Source organism: Phascolarctos cinereus, unplaced genomic scaffold (assembly GCF_003287225.1).
Source record: "Phascolarctos cinereus isolate Bilbo 61053 unplaced genomic scaffold, phaCin_HiC Scaffold_4;HRSCAF=312, whole genome shotgun sequence".
Lineage (NCBI taxonomy): Eukaryota > Metazoa > Chordata > Mammalia > Diprotodontia > Phascolarctidae > Phascolarctos > Phascolarctos cinereus.
This window is the reverse complement of record NW_027555847.1, coordinates 649,697,623-649,718,781: the sequence shown is the minus strand read 5'-3', so window position 1 is coordinate 649,718,781 and position 21,159 is coordinate 649,697,623.

Below are 21,159 nucleotides of genomic sequence, written 5' to 3'. Positions count from 1 at the left end.
GAGAGGAAAGACTCTAAGAAGACTCTGAAGTTATCACATCCTTCTAACTCCTGCTTCCTTTTCTTCCTTCTCCTCCTTCTGGCACCAGGATCCATTCTGTCTGGGAGAGAAGTGTCTGCTAAACTCCTTTTCACTGAGATGCAAGGAACAGAATATACTTTCTTTCCTTGGGCTTGGCATTCCGTAGAGGATTTTGAAAGGGCCAAGGCTAAATAAACCCCAGGAAGGAAAGGTAGAATTGCAGGTTCTGCAGAAAGTGGCTGAGAGACTACTGAGAGGTTTCTGGGGAAGAGGAACCCTTCCCATTGCCTAGCACATCATGTCATAGAGGCAGTTGACTCCTTAGCACTCACCTGCCAAAAAGCAGGGGTCTGATTTTGATACCCTCCTGGACCCTCTTTCAGCTGGCAGCTTCCCAGGATCAATGACTCATGTGAGGTTCCAAAGCTAAGTAATCTGCATTTTGCTGGTGTCCTGTGAAGCCAAGATGACTTACGAGGCTGCAGACATCACTGGCCGGGAAATAGCCCAGAGCAAGAGGAGAACTGTTCTGGTACAGCTTGGCCCTATTCAGTTTGATTTGGCAAAAGCATGTTGGGCTCTTTCCCAATGTCCCCTCAGAGTGGACTCACTCCACTCCTCTCCCCTCCCTTCCCCAGCCCTGCACCAGGAACCACCTTTAGAATAAACTGCTGTCAGAACAGAATGTCAGAGCTGGAAGGTACTTCCTGTGCATAATATAGAGTGTTAGATCTAGACAAGATCTTAAAAGATAAGATGCCAGAACCAGGAGAGTCTAGGGAGCACCAAGCTACAATGCTCTACTTTTATGGATGAAGAAAGTGACCAGAGAGCTGGAAGGGGTCTGTTCTCTGCTTCGTTAGGATAAAGCATTGGTGGGTACTGAGAAGAAAGATAGAGGATCACAGAACCATACAACGCTAAAGCTAGAAGGAATTTTAGAAACCATTTGGTCTTACTAACTCCTTTTGCAGATAAGGAAACTGAGGCTCAAAGAAGAGATATCATTTGTCCAAAGTCAAGGAATCTACAACAATCTCTAGATCTTTTTCTTTGGTTCAATCTGTCAATCGAGGCCTGCTGTGTGCATTGCACTATAAAGAGCACTGAACTTGAAGTCAAATCCCTGATGTGCTAATCACAGAATCACAGACATTTGAGTGTACGTTGGTTTGGGCATTGGAAACTCCAGGTTTCCAAATGCTTGGTTGGATGGGAGGTGGGGAGCAACTCTGTAAGGTTTTCTTCAGTAGGTGCCTGAGAGCTGGGATTGTGCACAAGGGAACATATGTTTATCTTGGCTAGATTTGTGGTTTTCCTTCAGTCTACAGTCGTCACAAGATTGCAAGCCTGTAAAGATCCTTATTCCCATGGCAGCCTGGAGCTCATACAAGATATCAGAGCTACAAGGGACCTTAGAGATGGTCTAGTACAACCCTCTCATTGTACTGAGGAGCAGAGTATGGCACAGAGAAGATGAGCAACTTGCTCATTTTTGAAAAGTAGTAAGTCCCTATGCCTTGATCATTAAGGTGTGCTTGGGACTGGGATTCAGGAGATAATCAGAGTGGAGTGGGTCCAGCCAAGGAAGGCTTCCTGGAGAAGAAACATTTGGGAGGGATCATAGGATTTTCAAGTTGGAAAACACCTAAGAAAAGACCACGTCCAATCTTCCCATGTTAAATGGCTTGCTCGTGGTGACATGGGGGAGTAAGCGGCAGGATCACAACCCCAGGTCTTCTGACTCCTGATCCAGTGCTGTTACCACTACACATACAGCAATCTATAGTTACACCTCTTGTTCCACAAGATCTTCGAAACATCAGAGAAACCGGCTCATTAATCACACCCACAAGTTCTTTCTGTCACTCTGGCAGTGCCTGTGATGCTAGCCTCAACTAAGGAGGGTAAACAGGTCCTCTCTTACTCCTTCATCAGTTGTCTGGGGTTTCTGTTTCTTATCCTTCCCAATCCGAAGATCCTTCTAAACAAAATAAAATCAAAGAGTTGAATAAGTGCCTCATCATTGTGCCTTTTGTCACTGGCCAGCCCATCCAGAGTAACAACATTGTCCCTTCTTTGATCTGCCTCTTATCCCCAACATGGCCTCCACAAGTCTTTTTGAAAAAATTGTTATTTTTTATTGTCACCTTTAGTACATTTTGAACTTCAGCACTCCTGACATTCTTATATTGGGGATATCACTTTAATTCTTTTGTCTTTAACCTTAGGTGCCTGCCCTGATTTTCATAGTCTACACATTTTAAAAATCTAAGTTGGTTGATGAGATTCCTTAAGCATCCATATTTCTTCAGACAATCTCCTATTTTCTTTTGCATTGGAATCGTTTCTGTTTTTGTCTCCAGAATTTCTTTCTAAAGAGCTATTTGTGTGGATATGTACATACACATATGTGGATATGTATGTGTATACATAATCATATATATGTAAATATAAATTTTTATATAATTATAATTCTGAATAATGGCTTGGGAACTTGTGTTATGAACTGAGTATTTTCAAGTACTTTGGACTCTGTATACCAAAAGTGCATTCTCATCTTTGTATGTACAGTTGCAACTTTCCTGACGCTATTGTTTTTAAAAATGTAGCTTTTTAATGGATAAAGCTCTAATTTGAGAATTTGAGGAATAACTTTATTTTATTATGATAAAGTATATGTATATTTTTAAATTTTAGTTATTCTTTAATTAGAAAAAATTAAATGGACTACATAGATATTTTGCCAAAAATATAACTTATTTTGAAAATATTTCTATTTTCTTTTCATTTTCAAATAAAGAAGCTCATATTCAGATTTATGAAAATATGAAATTCTATTGAAAAGAAGCAATCACATTTTACAAGTAGTCAGTTTGAAGTATCTTATATCATACAAGTGCAATTTGCAAAGTTACAATTTATGAGGCTGCATTTCACAAGTATTACTGAAATGTGAATTATAATCATGTGATACATAATGTGATTTGTGTTTATTTTTATATATTCTTTAAGGATAAATATTGTCTTTTCCTATTCCATATTTCATTTGTATACCAGGCAGAGCATTTTTTTTTTGCACATTAATACAGAACCTAGCTAATGCACTAATACAATTAGCCTATCTGGGGTGGCAAGGCAGGATAATAAGGCAATAAACATTTATTAAGCATTTGCTATGTGCCAAACACTGTGTTAAGACCTGGGGATGCACTTAGAAGCAAAAACAAAGGCAGTCCTTGTTTTCAAAGAGCTTATGTTTTAATGGGAGAAGATGACACATAGAAGAGAGAAAAAAGGGGGTTGGGGGGATACGGGGGTGGTAATGGAGTAGGGAGAGGAAGAGAAGGGGACGTGGTAGTGAAGACCAGAAAGTCAGAAGCATATCAGACTGGGGAACAGAGAGGTCATTTCCATTGCCCTTTCCTCACCAGCTCTTACTTTCTCCTCCCTCTCCTTCTCTCCCTTCTTTTCTACCCTTGCTAGGAAGCCTGGAAAAATAGCTCTGTGTGAGACCTTAGTGTACACAATGCTGTTACTTATCAGTGTATCAAAAACAGTGAGTTCTCTGTCTTTTGAAGCAAAATTTCTAGTGCTCTGTTGTTGCTGCTGGCAACCCTTGTAGTTAAATCGGATGACAAACCGAGAAGAAAATTGCCTATTTGCTGCCCCCGATCCTTGTACAGGGGTCTCATTTTGCGGGGGTAGAGGAAGCAAGGCTGGGTCCTGAGTGAGGCTTCATTTGTTTATTGCTTATTTATTATCGTAGGCTTCTTGGCTTTTCCATAGTATGCTACTAGTGACATCAACTGCCTTTAATTAATAATTAAACAAACTCCTGGCAAATCTTAATACAAACAGAAAGAACCTTCCTTCAGCTGTCCTCTCTGCCCTTTCTTATACAGAAATGCAATTACAGGATGACAGGATCATAGTAATTACCGGAATCACAGAATTTACAGTAAGGCTTTATCTCATCAGCGTTAATCATTGACCTTTTCTCTCTTCTTCCTGCTGCTAAACTTCAGGTCCGACAGAACCTGGGTGGAACGTTTTTTCGAGCGATCTAGTAACTGCTTAGTTCCATTTCCACCTGGAGGAGTTGGGAATGGATTTTCTAATGCTACAGTTCATGAACCTGGAGTGATCACTTCCTCCGTGATTATGGATTGATAATAACTAGTCATCCAGGCTCAGATAGCTTTTAGAAAGGGACATTTACTAGGGTGGTAAGGAAGAAGAGTTGGTACAAAAAATACTCCTCCCCACTTCCTCCTGCACCAAATCTGTGACTCACCCTCCCACCCAGTATACAGAGGTCAGGGAATATGGGCTCAAGCTGAGGGAACATATTTAGCAAAGGGGCAATTATGTCTAGGTCCTGGATGAGGCAACTAGGTGGCACAGTGGAGAGAGTGCTAGGCCTGGAGCCAGGAAGAACTGAGTTTATATCCAGCCTCCTATACACATTATCTGGGTGATTCTAGGTAGGTCACTTAACCTCTGCCTGCCTCAGTTCCCCCAGCTATAAAATGAGGATAATGACAGCCCCTACCTCACAATGTTGTTATGAGGATCTAATGAAATAATGATATTTATAAAGCACCTTACATAGAGTGGGCATCTAATAAGTATTTGTTTCCTTGCCTAGAAGTGTTTTTCTCCCCATCATGGGTTACTTATGAAGTTCCCCTTACCTATAAGACAGCTTTTATGTTGGGCACCTCGCAGAGTCCTAAAGCTGCCTTTTTCCTCAGTGCATCTAGTCTGTGCTCCAGTTCCTTCCAGTGCAAACATTGTTGCCCAAGGATGCTGCTATGGCATCTGTGAAAAGTTAAAATCCTCTAAACCTTTTAAAGTTGACAAGGTTCTCCTCCAGCCAAGTGGGAGGAAGCCAGGACCTAGAGGAATCAGAAACTGAGGCTCCTCTTCACTCCCCACCCCCTCCCCCCACTTGCCCTATGATTGACTGGAATGGTTCTGTCTCTGTCTCTCTGTGTCTCCCTCTCCCTCTGACAAACACTGGAACATCTGATTCCAAACGAGCTTGGTGATTTTATACAAGCCTCACAGGGTGTGACCAGAACCACTCCAGATTTCTTTTCATGCCTAGTTTTAATGGTTTAGATTAGCACAAGGCTGCTAATGAGAGGGTAAAGAAGTCTGAAAAGTGAGAAGAAAGGTGATCGTGACCTGAATGCCTCAGAAAATGGTGGTCTGGGCCAGGGACTCCACATAGCAGGTGCCTACGTATTTGCTGAATTGGATTGCTGAGTTAAAAGGAACCTCTGATTATGAGAAGTCAGAACAGGAAAGGACGCTGGCAGGTGAAATGTCAGAACTGGACAGAACTATGTATTTTGTTCATGCAATAGTGTTTTGCTGTTTAATAATGAAAGTTGTTTCATGTTTTGTAATCACTTCTGTTTCTTATTTAAGAATTCACTCCATAGCCATAGTAGAGAAACGTACCTTCCATTCGCTTCTACTCATTTTTAAAATGACAGGATTTTTTAGATTTAGGTCACATACCCATTTGGAGCATGTGTGCGGTGTAGAGTGTAAGAGAGAATGTTCGAAAACCTAATTCTGCCAAAATTCTTTCCAATTTTTCCAGTAGTTCTTGTTGGATAGGGAATCCTTGCCCCAGAAATTTCTGCTCTTGGGCTCATCTAACACTAGACAACTATATCTGATTGTCTGGAGTTTGCTTATGTAGGCTGCTCAGTTGGTTAACTTTTGTATTTTTTTAACTTTCCAAATAGTTTCAATAATTACATTATAAAGTGTTTTGACAACTGCTAATGCTAGATTTTCATTTCTCCTTTTTTCATTATTTCCGTTGAGATTCTTGATAAAGAATGTCAAAGTTGAAAAATATTTTAGAACTATTAGATAAAAGTCACTGTACCATAGATAGAATTTTGACACAGTAGTTCCATATATGCCAGAAGGTTAATAGTAGAAAGAAAAAAGGTTTCATATATAAGAATATGTTCACAGCTTAACTCTTTGTGGCAGAAAAAACCTTGGAAAATAAGTGGGTACCTATTGATAAGGGAACGTGTGAACAAACCGTGAAATATGAATGTAGAAGAACCTGGAAAACTACGTGTGCGCACACACAACACACACACACACACACACGGGAGAATAAGCATTTATAGAGACCTACTATGTGCCAGGCACTGGTTAGGCACTTTACAAATATTATCTCACTTGATACAACAACCCTGCAAAATAGATGCTGTCATTTTCCCCATTTTACAGTTGAGGATATTGAGGCAAACAGAGGTTAAATTATTTGCCCAGGGGTGCCAGTGAGTCTCTGAGGCCAGATTTGAACTTGGGTCTTTCTAACTCCAGGCTCAGTACTCTATGCACAATGTGACCTATCATATATAGATACACATACATGCACCCATATATGTATATAGAACATACATATGTATATATGGACATGTGTATATACAAATATCTGTGTTTAAATATATATTTGCATGTACATGTATATATATATAAAACCACAATGGTTTAAAGGAAAGCAACATTTAAAGATATCAGAACTCAGACCAATTGCAATGAATGATTTTGACTACCAAACTGTTGATAGAACATGTCTCCTCTCAATAGACCAATGAAGAATGATGCCTATGCCATTAGACATAATGAGTCATTCAATACAACAAGCATTTATTAAATACCTACTACATGCCATGCACCATATTAAATGCTGATCTGTGTGTTGGTTTATTTTGCTTAATTACATTTCTTTGTTACAAGGGACGGTTCTGTTGGTGGTGTTTAAGGAGGGATAATTAGGAAAAAAGGTAATTTAAAAAAAAATCAATATAATATTGAATTTTAAAGAAAGGACCCTAGCCTTTAGAACACAAAATGCCTTAGCTGGAAAGTGATGCATCCAACTCAAAGCAACTAGGTGTCACAGTGTATAGAAAACTGGGCCTAGAGTCATGAAGGCTGGAGTTCAGATCCAGCTTCAGACACTAGCTGTGTAACTCTGGGCAAGTCACTTAACTCTGTCTCAGTTTTTTTATCTCTAAAATGGGGATAATAATAGCACTAACCTCCCAAGGTTGTTGTGAGAATCACATGAGATACTAACTGCAAAGTTTTCCTTTCCCCACTGCTGAAGTAGGTTTTCTTCTTGTGCAGGACTTCTGTAGTCTCAGAAATGTTCCATTTCTATCTCACATATGCCAATATTTAGTCATCTCCTCCAAATGCTGGAGTCACTCTAGGGGATAGCACTGGCACCCAGAACGCACTCACTCTCAGAGCTTGAATCATACGTAAAGTTTGTCAGTCTCCATTATGTCCACATCCCCAGATCCTCCAGGAAACTGGACCCGAAGTCACCCACAGATTGACGGGAACCCACGCTTGACCACAAATTAAGAAAAAGTCCTGGATGCAAACCTGTAAAAACATGGAGTAACACTTTCTCTCAACTTCCACGTAGACGAGTCACGTAGCCACTCACACCACATGACTTCTACACAGTTAGCATCAGCTCAGTCATTCAAAGTACTCTTGTGTAAAGCACCTAGGGGCTGGCTTCCAGACGTGCCTGCTCTACCAACTTCATTGAATTGTTAGGGAATAGCTGTTTGACTTCTCAGAGTTCTCAATTCTGATAGAAAGGATCTTAGGACATGCAAAGTCAGAGTAGGAAGAGGTCTTCCAGACCATCCAGTCCAAGGCTCTTTTTCATAATATATGTATATATTTTACAAATACATTGTTGTTCTGTCATTTCTCAGTCATGTCTGACTCTTTGTGACTCCATTGGGGGTTTACTTGGCAAAGATGCTGGAGTGGTTTGCCGTTTCCATCTCCAGCTCATTTTACAGATGAAGAAACCGAGGCAAACAGGGTTAAGTGACTTGCCGAGGGTCACATAGCTAGTAAGTGTCTGAGTCCAGATTTGAACTCATGAAGGTGAGCCTTCCTGACTCCAGGCCTTGTGCATTATCCACTGTTACATATGTGTATGTGTACATACATACATATATACACAAATACATAAATAAACACACACACACACATATATATGTACATTTTGAATTGATACTTTCTGGCAAACCCTCAAACCAAATCCTCCCTCAACAAAACTCCCTAAGAGCAATTGTGATATGTCACCAGAGTTGTGATTATATCACGTGTTTGTACCACGTGGTAAAGAACAAGGAAGCGTGCTTTACATTTAATCCTTTCGTGCCAACATTGCTTTTTTTTTTTCCCTTGGCCACAGTCTTGTCACCTTTACGCTTGTCTTTATCGTGTATGTTGTTTTTCAGCCTCTACTGTTCTCAGGCTGCATCACTTCATTCAAGTCTTCCCAGATTTTTCAGATTGCCGCAATCTGTTGATCCTGGTGGCACAGCGATGTTCTGTTATATTGACATTCTACAGTTTGCTCAGTTATTCCCCAGGCATCAGGAATGTATTGGGTTTCCAGCTTTTTGTCATGACAAAGAATGCTGCTAGGAATGCTTTTGTACATATGGGTATTTTCTTGTTGTTGTTGTTAGCCTCCTTGGGGGTGTAAACCGGACAGCAAAGTCACAGAATCAAAGACTATAAAATGCTTATTGCCTTTTCTCACAGAATTCCAGATTGTTAGAGGGCACCTAAATGCCTTTTATGAGTTCATGTCACCTGATCCACATCAGCTTCATCATCTGTTGTTGAAAGAACAGGTGAGTGTGATGGCTGAGGCACTGTCAGGAATCTTTGATATAGTATGGAGAACGGAAGAGGTGCCTCAGAGCTGGAGAAAGATGGATTTTCAGAAGAAGAGAAAAGCATTGAGAACAGAGTCTGCAAGTTTTCAGACAGGAAGCTTGGTTTCAGTTCCTACCAAACCTCCTTGTCTGTTACTCTTGACTTCTCATTTGACTGAAATTGCTCTCCTCATAGTTATAAATACTCTCTTAATTGCCAAATCAGATGGCCCTTTTTTCATCCTTTTTGACCCTTCTACATCATTTGACTCTGGTGACTACTTTCTCTTCTTTAGCATTTAGTCTCTCCTCTCTGGGATGCTGAAAAGAATGCAAATTTTTATTTTTAAAATCTCTTATATCTGTGCAATTAAAAAAACTTGGAAACAATTTTCTAATCTGGTTTTTAGCATCTTGCAAATAAAGAGTTTCAGTGGATTTTGAACTGATTTGTGAAAAATACCACAATGCAATACCCTCTGGTTAGTTTTCAAGGACCAATGATTGACATCAGGGGAGATGAAAAAAAAACCAAACAAACAAAACACCTTTTCATGCACTGATTGGTACGTGGGCTTGAAAACTAAGTATCATGATTTAATAGATGTAGTAAGCGATGCACTTGGCTCTCCCTCTGTTTGTGAAATCTCTTTTTCATCACAAAAGCCATTTAAATGAAGTATTGAAATTAACTGAACTTAGAATCAGACTTTTGAATCGCTGTATCACAAAGTGTGAAACCAAGATTAAAAAAACAGCAACAACAAAGCATATCCAGTTGCATTACTCCATTAAACATCATTATGAATAATATTTGAATGAGAGCAAATATGTTTTGTGTATAATTAATAAATTAAATATTATTTTATCTTCATCTCATCCATTTTAGTTTCTCTTTTTTGTGTCTGGGTAAAGGATCATGCTAAATACTTTCCAATGATACCTCAGTTTTTGGATTATCTAGCACTGGGGATTATCCACACTGCTCCCCTGGGGCAGCCTAGACCTCCCTTCTCTATTCTCCGCATCCCCGAACCCTACCCTTTGTGACTGGATTCCTGAACTGATATACAGATGCCCAAGGACAATTCCAGCACCTGCTTCAACAAGGCTATTAGGGGGATGAATGAGCTAATAGTTAGAAATGTGCTTGGAACTTCACCAAGGAAGAATTCTTATAACGAGTACACTGTGTAATGATTAAACCCTAGGGAAAAAGAGGCTGCAGAGAACAGTGGGACTCCAGAGGATGAAGAAGAGCCTAATAATAATTCACGCTCCTGGAGCAGAAGTTTGCTTTAGCTTGCAAAGTGCTTTCTTTAATCTGCGGGGTAGGTAGTACAATTATCCCCATTTTGTAAATGAGAAAATTGAGTTTCAGAGAAATTAAGTGACTTGCCACATAGCTAGCAGATGCCTGAAGTAGGATTTGAACTGAGGTCTCCTAACTACAATGATTAAAGCCCTTGCTGCCTCCAGTTACTGGCATATGTATCCGGTGTGATCAAAGAATATTGTGATCGGAAGAGGTTATGTGTTTGTACAACCCATATTTATACAACGATCTCCTCTACAACACACAAATAGTTATTCAGCCTTTCCTAGAAGATCTTGAATGAAGAGGAAACCTACTACCTCTCAAAGCAACCCTTTTCACTTTGAGAGAGCATTAATCATTAGGTTTTTCCTTACATCAATCCTAAATCTACATCTTTGTAAATTCCGTTGTTCCTAGTTATGATCTTTAGACTAAGCAAAACAAGGTCAATTCCATCTTCCATGTGATAACCCATAAAACACTTGAAGACAGTTATGGTCCCTCCCCACTATATCTTTTCTAAGCTAAACATCCCCCGTTCTTTCACCTAAGTCTAATGTCATGAAAAGGAGCCTCTTCACCAACCCAACCCACTCGCCCCTTCTCAGGATGATTTCTATTAATGTCCTTCTAAAAGTATGGCATTAAAATAATTCTGTCAATTTTAATTCAATAAAATTCAATAAAATGGCTAGTGAGTAAGGCAATAGCATGGCACAGTGGATAGAAAGCTGGTCTGGAGTCACCAACACCTGGGTTCAAGTTGCACCTTTAACACACACTGGCTAAGTCACCCTGGGCAAATCTGTTCAACTTTCAGTGCTCCCAGCAATTTTTTTAGACTATAAAGTTACAAACCATGCTCATTTGCGTTGGTTAGTGGAGTTATTTGCCAGGAGCCCCATGCACTAATGGAGTCATAGGTTTAGTTCAAAAGAAAAAAAAACACAAAACCCAAGATAAATGCATAACAGGTGCTATGAAATCACTTCTCACTGTGGGACTTTTTTCCTTTGTGTGGTTTCCCCAGTTACTCAATACATAGGCTTCTTGAGGTCAGGGGCTGGGTCTTACACTGGTTAGTATTCCCAGCACCCACCTGCTGCTCAATAAATGTTTGATAAATGATGAATGTGCCTCCACTGGGCGCCCAGTCCTGTTTTAGGCACCAAGGGGAGTAAGTATGTGAAGAGTCATAAAGGATAGTTTGGGGCTCCTGGAGAATCAATTTAAACCTCTCTCCCCTTCAGTAGCACGGACAAGAGTGAGCCATGTATTCATTGGGCTTGGTCCTTTATGGTTTCTGGCACCTGGGGTTGGTATTGGATGTTAGCCGTCATGCATTCAATGATCCTTTACCCCACTGAGGGTTCCCTAGGTCTTGTTATTATGAACCTGCATAATTGTTAGTAATTCATAACTTCTTAGGTTCTCTGGTGCTGGGAATGTTAAGAAGTATAAGACCTAGTCCCTGACCTCAAGAAACCTGTGTATTGAGTGACTGGGGAAACAATACATGCATGGGGCTCCTGGCGAATACTTCCACTGACCTACACAAATGAGCACTGCTTTGTCACTATATAGTCTCAGAAAATTGCTGGGGGCACTGAAAGTTGAATAGATTTGTCCAGGGTGACTTAACCAGTGGGTGTTAAAGGTGCAACTTGAACCCAGGTGTTGGTGATTTCAGACCAGCTTTCTATTCACTGTGCCATGCTGTTGCCTTACTTACTAGCCACAGTGAAGAAGTTGGGCTAAATGATCTTTAAGATCCCTTCCAGTTTTAAAGTCTATGACCCCTTATGCTCTTTTTTTCTTCTTCCTCCATCTTTTCCTTATACTTCCTTCTTCCCCTCTTCTACATGCTTTCCTCCCAGCATCAATGCCCTGAACCTATGTGAAGGTAGGGTGGGATTGGCAAAAGTGAGAGACAGGGGAACTCTTCAGATCTTCTTTGGGTAGTCTTTGAGTCTCTTCAGTCTTCTTTGAGTTTTCTTCAAGCCAGTGAATCTCTTTGGACATCATGCTCTTTGGACTTTCAGCTTCAAGAAAGAAGATGGACAAAGCCAACCCCATTTCCAACGCCTGAAGGAAAAGATACTGGTAAGAGGCCAACATAAGAGGAGCTGGCAGTCTCCATCATATCCCAGTACCATTTTACTACACTAGAAACTTTGGGGGAACTTCCCCTTGGATGAGATGGTGAGATCTAGGATTCTCTCTCTGTTTCTCTTTCTGTCTGTATCTGTCTCTGTCTCTTTCTCTCTTTAGCTGTTACCTCACTCCCAATGGAAGAGCTCTTTCATTTTGTATTGTCTGGTATATATTCTCCCATGTGTATGTTCTTTGATTTCTGTTTCACTACCAATTTAGATAAATGGGTTTCTTGGTTAAGGGTTAGGTGTGCTCATTGTAGAATGGGTATTTGGCGGGAAAGGGGTAAGCGTTGGATATAGAGCTTGGGGTTCTCCTTTCCCCATTAATGAAACAGTGATCAGAAGTTAGCTTGAACCTAAAAACCATATGCCCTAGACTAACAATAAAGGATCAGATAGATATAATTCTAGCTTGGAACCTATCCCCTACCCCCACCCCCAGACAGCAGAGAGGCCAGTCTCATCTCCAACCTCCTGCTTCCTTACCTGGCAGGAATCAAAGTCTCCCTTGAATAGGTGTAAGGGGAGAAGAGTTTAGAGATGTCTATTCTAACTCCCTTTGAGCCACACAATGACATCCACATGCTACATGTAAGGGATAGCCCTCACCACACAGTCTATTGGTAAATATATGGCTATATGTACATGCTCCATGACACTGTTGAGCATTTTTATAAGCATATGTCTCCCTATTTGATGCCTTTCTGGATACTGATATTCAGAAGATCACTGTACAAAATTGCCTCTCTGGTCACACCTGTCTTGGAATCTTGTACGTTCTTTATACATGCTGTACATTTATCTTCCTCTATAGAGCATAAACTCCTTGAAAGCAAAGACTTTAATTTCTATCTTTCTATCCTCAGTGACTAGGACCATCCCTTGGCACACAGTAAGATCTTAAAAATTCTTGTTGATAGATTTATGCATGCATGTTGGTGATGGACTTATCCGTGTGTGAAGACGCTTTGAGGAAATCCTTTAAGATAGAGTCAAATGCTATTTTTGGCTCAAACTGTAAAAGTCAGCTTATATTTTCCACACCTCTCATACAGTTGTGTAACTGTAGAAATGCAGTTTTTCATAGAAAATAATAACTATTCCCTTCAAGGATATCCTTCATGTTTGTATGGCCTCTTCTCATAAGGATTTCATGTGGGGCTGCAGTTGTTAATGTTTTCATTGAAGGTTTTTGCTGAAGGTTATTATCTCATATTTTTCAGTGAAGGGTTCCTTATGTTTCTTTTAGTATGCTCTACAGTTGTTGTTGGTGGTGGTCCATCATTTTCAAAGAAGACCAATGACATTGTGGGTGATATCTTGACTTGCAAATGAATTGGATCGAAGTGAGACTCTTCCTGAGTCATGGACACCCAGCAGCAGGACAAAAGTCATGATGCCTGACAATGGCCCAGGATGCAGTGGATGGCCTTGGTGTCTTTCTGTGGTCTTTCCATTCTTTTGGAATATTTCTCTTTTGAGCTCTCAAATGCTCTTCTCATTAAATAACATTATAAATATGATACAGAACTGAGCATGCAAGATTTTGAATAACTTACTTTTCTCCTTAGGCCTCAGTTGAGAGGAGGAGTGGTGCAATTGAGAGAGCATTGGACTTGAGGTTAGGAGACCTGGATTTGAGTTCTGGATCTACCATTTCCTAGATGTGGGACCATAGGCTCCTCTGTGAGCTTCATTTTCCTTATCTGTAAAATAGGTTGTTTAGGTTCAATGTCCTCTAAGGTCCTGTCCAGCTCTAACATTCGCTGATTCCCTGAATATGCTGCTCTTGAGATCAATTATTTCTAGGGTACTTTATAGCTTTATTTTCCCATGACATATCATTCTATGTACCTTAGATAAAGAAAGCAAAGGCAGACAGCCACACAATCAGGTTTCAAAGTAATCAGTATCATTATCCAATCATTCAAGTCAGAGATATTCAATACTCATCTTTGTGGTCTAATTCTATGAAAACCCCAAACTTGACAACAGTATTCTCTCCATGACTGACATTCTCAGCAGCTTCTTTCATTAATATTTAAAATGTTCTTATATTACCTTGCATTTTTTTTCTTCTTTCTGTGTGCCATCAAGTCATTTGATGTAGGCATTTCTGTCCTAAAAGCTACATTTCCTGGACTTCATTATATAATGGCATACAGTAGCCTCAGTACTCAGAGATGTTAGGTGACTTGAATCAGGTCACAGTGCATGTTGATGCTTGGAATGGACTGTTGGATTCTAATAAAAATGAATCTGCAGGTATAACTATCCCTAAGGTAAAGAAAATCTGAGCATGGCAAATCAGAGCAGCTTCTTTAAGCACCATAATTTTGGTTGGGGAAGATAGGCCCTTTTGACAGACCTTTCTGTATCTGAGGACAGCTCTCCTGTCCCCTGCCCCTACTCCCCTCTATCTTCTCCAGCCTAAGCATCTCTGGCTGCTTTAACGGATCCTCAGATGCCAAGGTTTCAGGTCATAGACAACCTTTGGATGAGCTCTTGCTCACCAGTACTTCTTCCCCTTTATATTCCCTTGGGTAAATGTGGTGGGCATTCGAAGATTTTAGGGTCTGTTTGTTTTTTCCTGAGATCCCTAAGATGTTATTCACTCTTGCATCTGGGGCTCCTTGGAGCTAGAGAGCGTCTGTGTTATGAAATGAACGTGAGATTAATGATCTCTTAATATTTCCTTTTTTTCCAAAGCTTCCCCCCCCCCTTTTTAAAAAATGCATTTATTTATTTATTTTTAGTTTTCAGCATCAAAACTCTTTTACAAATGTTCTCCCGGCTACCCCTCACGACTCCTCTGTGAAGTAGATACGGCCTGAGATGAAGGTCTTTATTTGGCGGATGAGTTGATTGAAGCCACGAGAGTAAGTGACTTGCTCAAGGTCACGTGTTTTTGGTAGAGCTCAGGTCTCCTTAGTCACCAACCTACCCAACCAAATAGAAGGGAAAAAAAGTTGATCAAAGAGATTCCAAAACGTACCCTCGCTAGCGTTAGCATTAGCTGATATCAGAGCATCTTGCCTCCTGTTGGGTGTCTGACTGATTAGACCTTCCCTCACTAGCTTCTGTCAGAGAGTCTTAGCCTTCCTGGCAGGAGTTCCAGTGACCTGCTACCTACAGATGGCCTCAGCCTATTCCGGGTTAGGAAGGGGCTGGCTGGGCATGTGTGAGGGAAGAAGCTGAATGTTGGCAGACGTTCTGCAGGTCTATTTTTAAACGCTTGAGAGAGGGAGGACAGCAGGTGGTTTTAATTAACACTGGATTGCTCCCAGGGTTGTCCGATTTGGCCCATCAATTCTGAGTCGTTGAAGAGTGGAGGACATGGATAGAGTGGTGTCCTTCTTGTCTGACTGCGCTTTCTCAGTCTCCTTGTTACTCTTCAACCTTGCTATGCCTGCTTTGTACTTGGCCTTATTCTCTTTATATTATCTCACTGGAGAATATCATCAGCTCCCATGGATATGTGTGTCATCTCTAGGAACATGATCCCCAGATCTACATGGCCAGCTCCAGTCTCTTCTCAAGTTCATCCCGCATTGCCGGCTAACTATTGAGCGTTTCAGACTAGATCTCCCATAGGAATCTCAAATTCAACATATCCAAAATGAGCTCTCTCTTCGAACTCTCCTTTCTGCTTTCATCCATGCTCGAAATCTCAACATCGTTCTTGGTTCCCGACTCGTGCTCACCCCACTTATACAATTCGTTTCCAGGTGTTGTTATTTCTACCTTTACAACACATGCCTTGTTCTCTGCACGACCCTTGTATGTACTCTCATCAGCCCATGCCTCGACTATGGCGACTGCTTCCTGACTGATCTCCCAGGCTCACATCTGTCCTTACTTCAGTCTGCTCCCCGTCAGCTGCTAAGTGGCTCTTCCTAAAGTGCAGGGGGTATGACCATGTCATTTACCTATGCTATAAACTCCAATGGCTCCCTATCAACTCTTGAATCATAGATAAAAGTACTCCTTTGTACTCTTCAAGCCCTCCTTCACCTGGCCTCTTCCTGCTTTCCCAGTCTTCCTACACTCTACTCCTCTCCCTATGTACTCCGCACATGGTACTCTGTCTCACAGCTCCTTGACTTTGCACTGGCCGTCCCCCAGTCACATCCACCTCTTGGCTTTCTTCAAGACAGAGCTCAATCCCTCCTTCCGCAAGAAGCCTTTCCTAGTGTTCCCTACCCCTAGTGCCTTCTCTTTGAGGTGAGCTCCTGCTTACGCTGTATATACTTTGTATGCATTTTGTTTGTTTCCTTCATTATGTGATCTCCTGGAGTGTGAGAACCAAGTTTTTGCCTCCCCTTTTATCAGCATTGTTGCGTGGCTATCAGCATATTTGTGTAGCCTTTCTTTGCTTCAGCACTTGGCACATATTTGGGGGCAGTGGATAGAGTACCAAGCTTGGAGTCAGGAAGACTCATCTTCATGAGTTCAAATCTAGCCTCAGACACTTACTAGCTGTGTGACATTGGGCAAGTCACTTAACCTGCTTGCCTCAGTTTCCTCATCTGTAAAATGGGCTGGAGAAGGAAATGGCAAACCACTCTAGTCTACGTGGGGTCACGAAGAGTTGGACATGACTGAGAGGACTCAACAACCACGCAACAAAAAGGCACATATTTAGTGCTCAATAAATGTTTGTGGATAATGGCGATGATCATTGTTAGCTTCTGAATGCAATTTAGGGGGGGCAGCTTGGCATGGTGATGAGAGCACTGGATGTAAAGTGATGAAGCCTGTGTTCAAATCTTGGACTTTTCTCTTAATGCCTGTGTGACCTTGAGCAAGTCACTTAACCAATGTGGGGTTCATTCCATAAAGTACAGTTGAATTAGACGATCTATAAGGGATTTTTTTCCATGCTATAGGCAAGATTTTTATGATCTATCCTAACCCTATCAATTTAGAAAGGGGAGGAAATGGAGTTGCAGAGAGAAGGGTCTTGTCCAAGAGCTATAGGCAGAACCCAGAGATCCTCCAATAGTTGGATCAAGGCCATCACATTTCCACATATCAATTATTAATTTATAAAGATGGACTATTAATACATGATATGTTAATGTATTAGCATGAAAATGAAGTGAAGATAAGCATTTTGTTGACGATAACTTGCAAATGCTCAATTAGGAGGTGCTTCTATCATTAGTAAGGAAGAAATTTAATATTAATTGCTTCTCTTTATGTAGAGTTGAGTGTTTACCTTATACTTGCTGCACCAGTTTGGGTCTATACACAGATTGAGGGCATTATCAAGGAAAGCATAAAAAGAAACAGACTTCTGCAAATGATTTGCCAGAGCGGATCACATTTTATAGTCACATAACTGCCAAAGATGCATAGGGAATATAAAATCTCACTGTGTTTGCCGTTTATTGATTCCAAGGGAAAATGTGGCTCAATAGAGAAAAATGTGTCCGGAAGATTCATTGAAGACAGATTTCTTACATGCCCACATCGAAATCATGCAGGAGTCCATGCCAGATGAAACTATGGAGACAATTTTGTTCACTGATCTACTAAGAATTGACATTAAGTGAGAGGTTTACAATAGGGAGATACTGAGAGGCAGTGTGGTATATTGGAAGGAACACTGGACTTGGAGTGAGAAGATCTGGGAGTGAAAAGATCTGGGACTGAGTCCTGGTTCAGCCACTTACTAGTCATGTGAGCATAGGCATGTGACTTAACCTCTATAACATGCCTTCTAAATTGGGCATAGAGGCAGCATGACATAGTAGACAGAGGTGTGGGCTTAGAATTAGGCATCTTGGGCATTCAAGTCCTGCTATTGTCTTACACTGCCTGTGTGATCATGGCCAGTCACATGATCTCTCAGTACTCCAGGTGATTTTCTTAAACTAGAAATCACAGGCAATTTGTGAATCTGTAGTGGTAGAAGGAATTTTCACAGCAGGAATTTTCTGTGCTGATGGAATCATAGGTCTGGACCTCTATAAAAATGGGGATACTTCTATTTGGACTATCTCATTCATTGGACAAAGTATTAATTCTTCTCCCACATCCTCACTGATAGGGCTTTTGTTGGGGCAATATTAGTGGGGCTCACACAACTGATACCACATTATGATCTATTGTTGTTCAGTCATTTTTCAGTTGTGTCCAACTCTTTGTGACCCTATTTAGGGTTCTCTTGGCAAAGATACTGGACTGGTTTGCCATTTCCTTCTCCAGCTCATTTTACAGATGAGGAAACTGAGGCAATCAGGGTTAAGTGACTTGCCCAATGTCACACAGCTAGTAAGTGTCTAAGACTGGATTTGAACTCATGAAGATGAGTCTTCCTGACTCCAGGCCCAGCACTCTATCCACCGTGCCACCTGGCTTCCCACATTATGATCTAGATTACATAGCTGAGGAGGTCCTTAAGAGGAGACAGGAATTTACATAGGGCAGAAACAAAAGCACAGAGAGACAAAGAAAGAAGGCCCACACACATACCCACAAGGTAGATTTAGAGACTAAGAGAGGAAAGTAGATAGAGGCATAGACAACCTGAGCTACATGCCTATGTAGAGAGAGGCCTGTATATTTCTTTGGTCTCTACAGGGAACTATATGTGCTTAGGTGCAGACAATCAAATGGAGATGCAGAAGGAGAGTGGATTCTTTGAAAAGGGGAACACAAAAAGATTTGGGGCTCCAGGGAGAAAGCAGAGGAGTAGCCATAAATTCTCAGTCTCACTCACATCTAAAGAGAGCCCTGCAGGGCACACACCATCTGATGGAGCCCAAAGGGGAAGAGGGATCAGCACAGTAGGTAACTGCCTGTAGCAAAGGGCAAACTAGACTTATCCTTTTGCTGGTATCACTAGCCTTGTGGATTATGTATGTTCAGTGAGAAAGCAAGGCCTGATAGAAGGGAAGATTGTGTCATGCTCTCCAGAAAATGGATTTTTTCCTCTGATTTTTAAGAGGTTCAAGTACATGTTAGTTCTATGTCTTTGTTGGGTCAAACAGCCTGTCCTCTATGCAACAAGGTCTTGTTAGCTGAATGCTGTAGGGTGATTTTCAGGGAGCTGTTAAAAAGACATGAACCAAATTCTGATATCCTCAGAGGACTCCCTGGGTAGGGATAAAAATGAGGCAAAGAGATCACTATTGAGTCAATCCCCCAAGGTGATCTTAGTCTGTAATGGCAGGGGCTAGGGTGCCACTGATGCATGAGTTGCCTCAATGTTTCTTCAGTGATATTTCAAATCATGGAAGTCAGAAGTTTCTGAAAAAAATGCAATTACAAATAACCCAAAGGGCAATGGAAAGATGCATGATGGAGTAAGTTTCAACAGGCTATTGATGATGGCTCACACCCAATAAGCAATATAAAATACAATATCTAGGAAATATGTGACTAGAAAAAATCATACATGACTGCAGGCTAATCATGTGATGAGGCATGACTCATAGAAATAAAGACGAGATAGTCCAAGTGGAATATTCCTTTGCTCAAGAATAGAGACAAGATAGTCTAAGTGGAATATTCCTATGCTCAAGAATCTAAAATATCAAGAAGATTGCCATCATATTTGATTGATTCCCCCATGGAGGATTTCTAGGCAAATATAGACAATAATTGCAAATGGAGAGAAAGCTTGAAGATGCTGCAATTTGCATCGATGGAGAGAATGCCCACATGATGGACTCAGCATCAAAAAAATAAGAGTATTTACAGTGTACAAAGCACTCCTTCCATAACCACTCTGTGCAGAAGGTAAGACGAGGATTATTATCCTTTCTTTTTTTTTTACAGATGAAGGAACTGAAGCTTAGAAAAGTTATGTGACTTGATCATACTAAGCCTATAAAGTATAGTAACATAATTATATAGCCTTCCTTATTACAAAGGGTTTATGTAATTTGATCTTTACAACAACCTTATGAGATGGGCCAGGTTGGTATCCACCCCCATTTTATATACTAGGTCTGGCTGAAGAAACCAGAGATATTTTGTTGAGAGACCAATACAGAGAAGAACATGATCAATTTCTTCTAATATAATAAAGGCAGTCATGGAAAAGAGCCATGCAGAATAAATATGGTTCCAAAGGGCAGAACTAGGGCCAAATGAATGCAAATGGTGGAGAGGTTGATCTTAAACACAGCATAAGGACGTAATTGCTACAGTTAGAACCATCTAACTGTAAATATTCTCAAGTGGAGGATGAATGACCACTTGTCAAACATGTTGTAGAGGACATTTCTGCATGGAAAAGAAGGTTGGCTTAGGTTAGCTAGCCGAGCTCTCTGCAAATTCCCATTTCTATGCTTCTAAAATAGAGAAGAAAGATAAGAATGAGTTTAGGAGGAAGGAAGGACCAAGAACTGTGGTTAATCTTTGTTCAGCTACTAATTAGCTGTGTGACATTGGGTACATTTCTTAGCCTCTTGGAGCTCGGTTTCCACAGCTCTAAAATGTGGCTAAATAATTCTTTTATTGCTTGTCTGACAAGGCCATTGTGAGATTCAAATAAGATAATGGATAGGAAAGCACTTTGAAATCTGTAAGACATCATACACAACTGAAGAATTATACTTCAGTATATTTGTGATTTCACTGATGTGCGCCCACTCTCTGCTGGTGTGCCGATCTCAAAACCATCCATGCTTTCTCATTCTGTACAATTCTTGTTTGAGTCATTTCCCAAGCCCTTCATAGAGGATCCCCACAATGCACTGGAAGCCCTTCTCTCATCTCTGCCCTATGCACCCATCTTCTAAAGCAATTTCCCTTTCGTCACCTTCCTCTCTATTCCTCCAACTGATTTCCCTTTCTATTCTGATACTCATGGAACTCACAGCTGGGATGGGGGCAGTGTGGGGCAGGCTCCTTTCTCTTCTCCCCCTTCTTCTCCCTCCAAGCTGCCTGCCCTGCCTGCTTC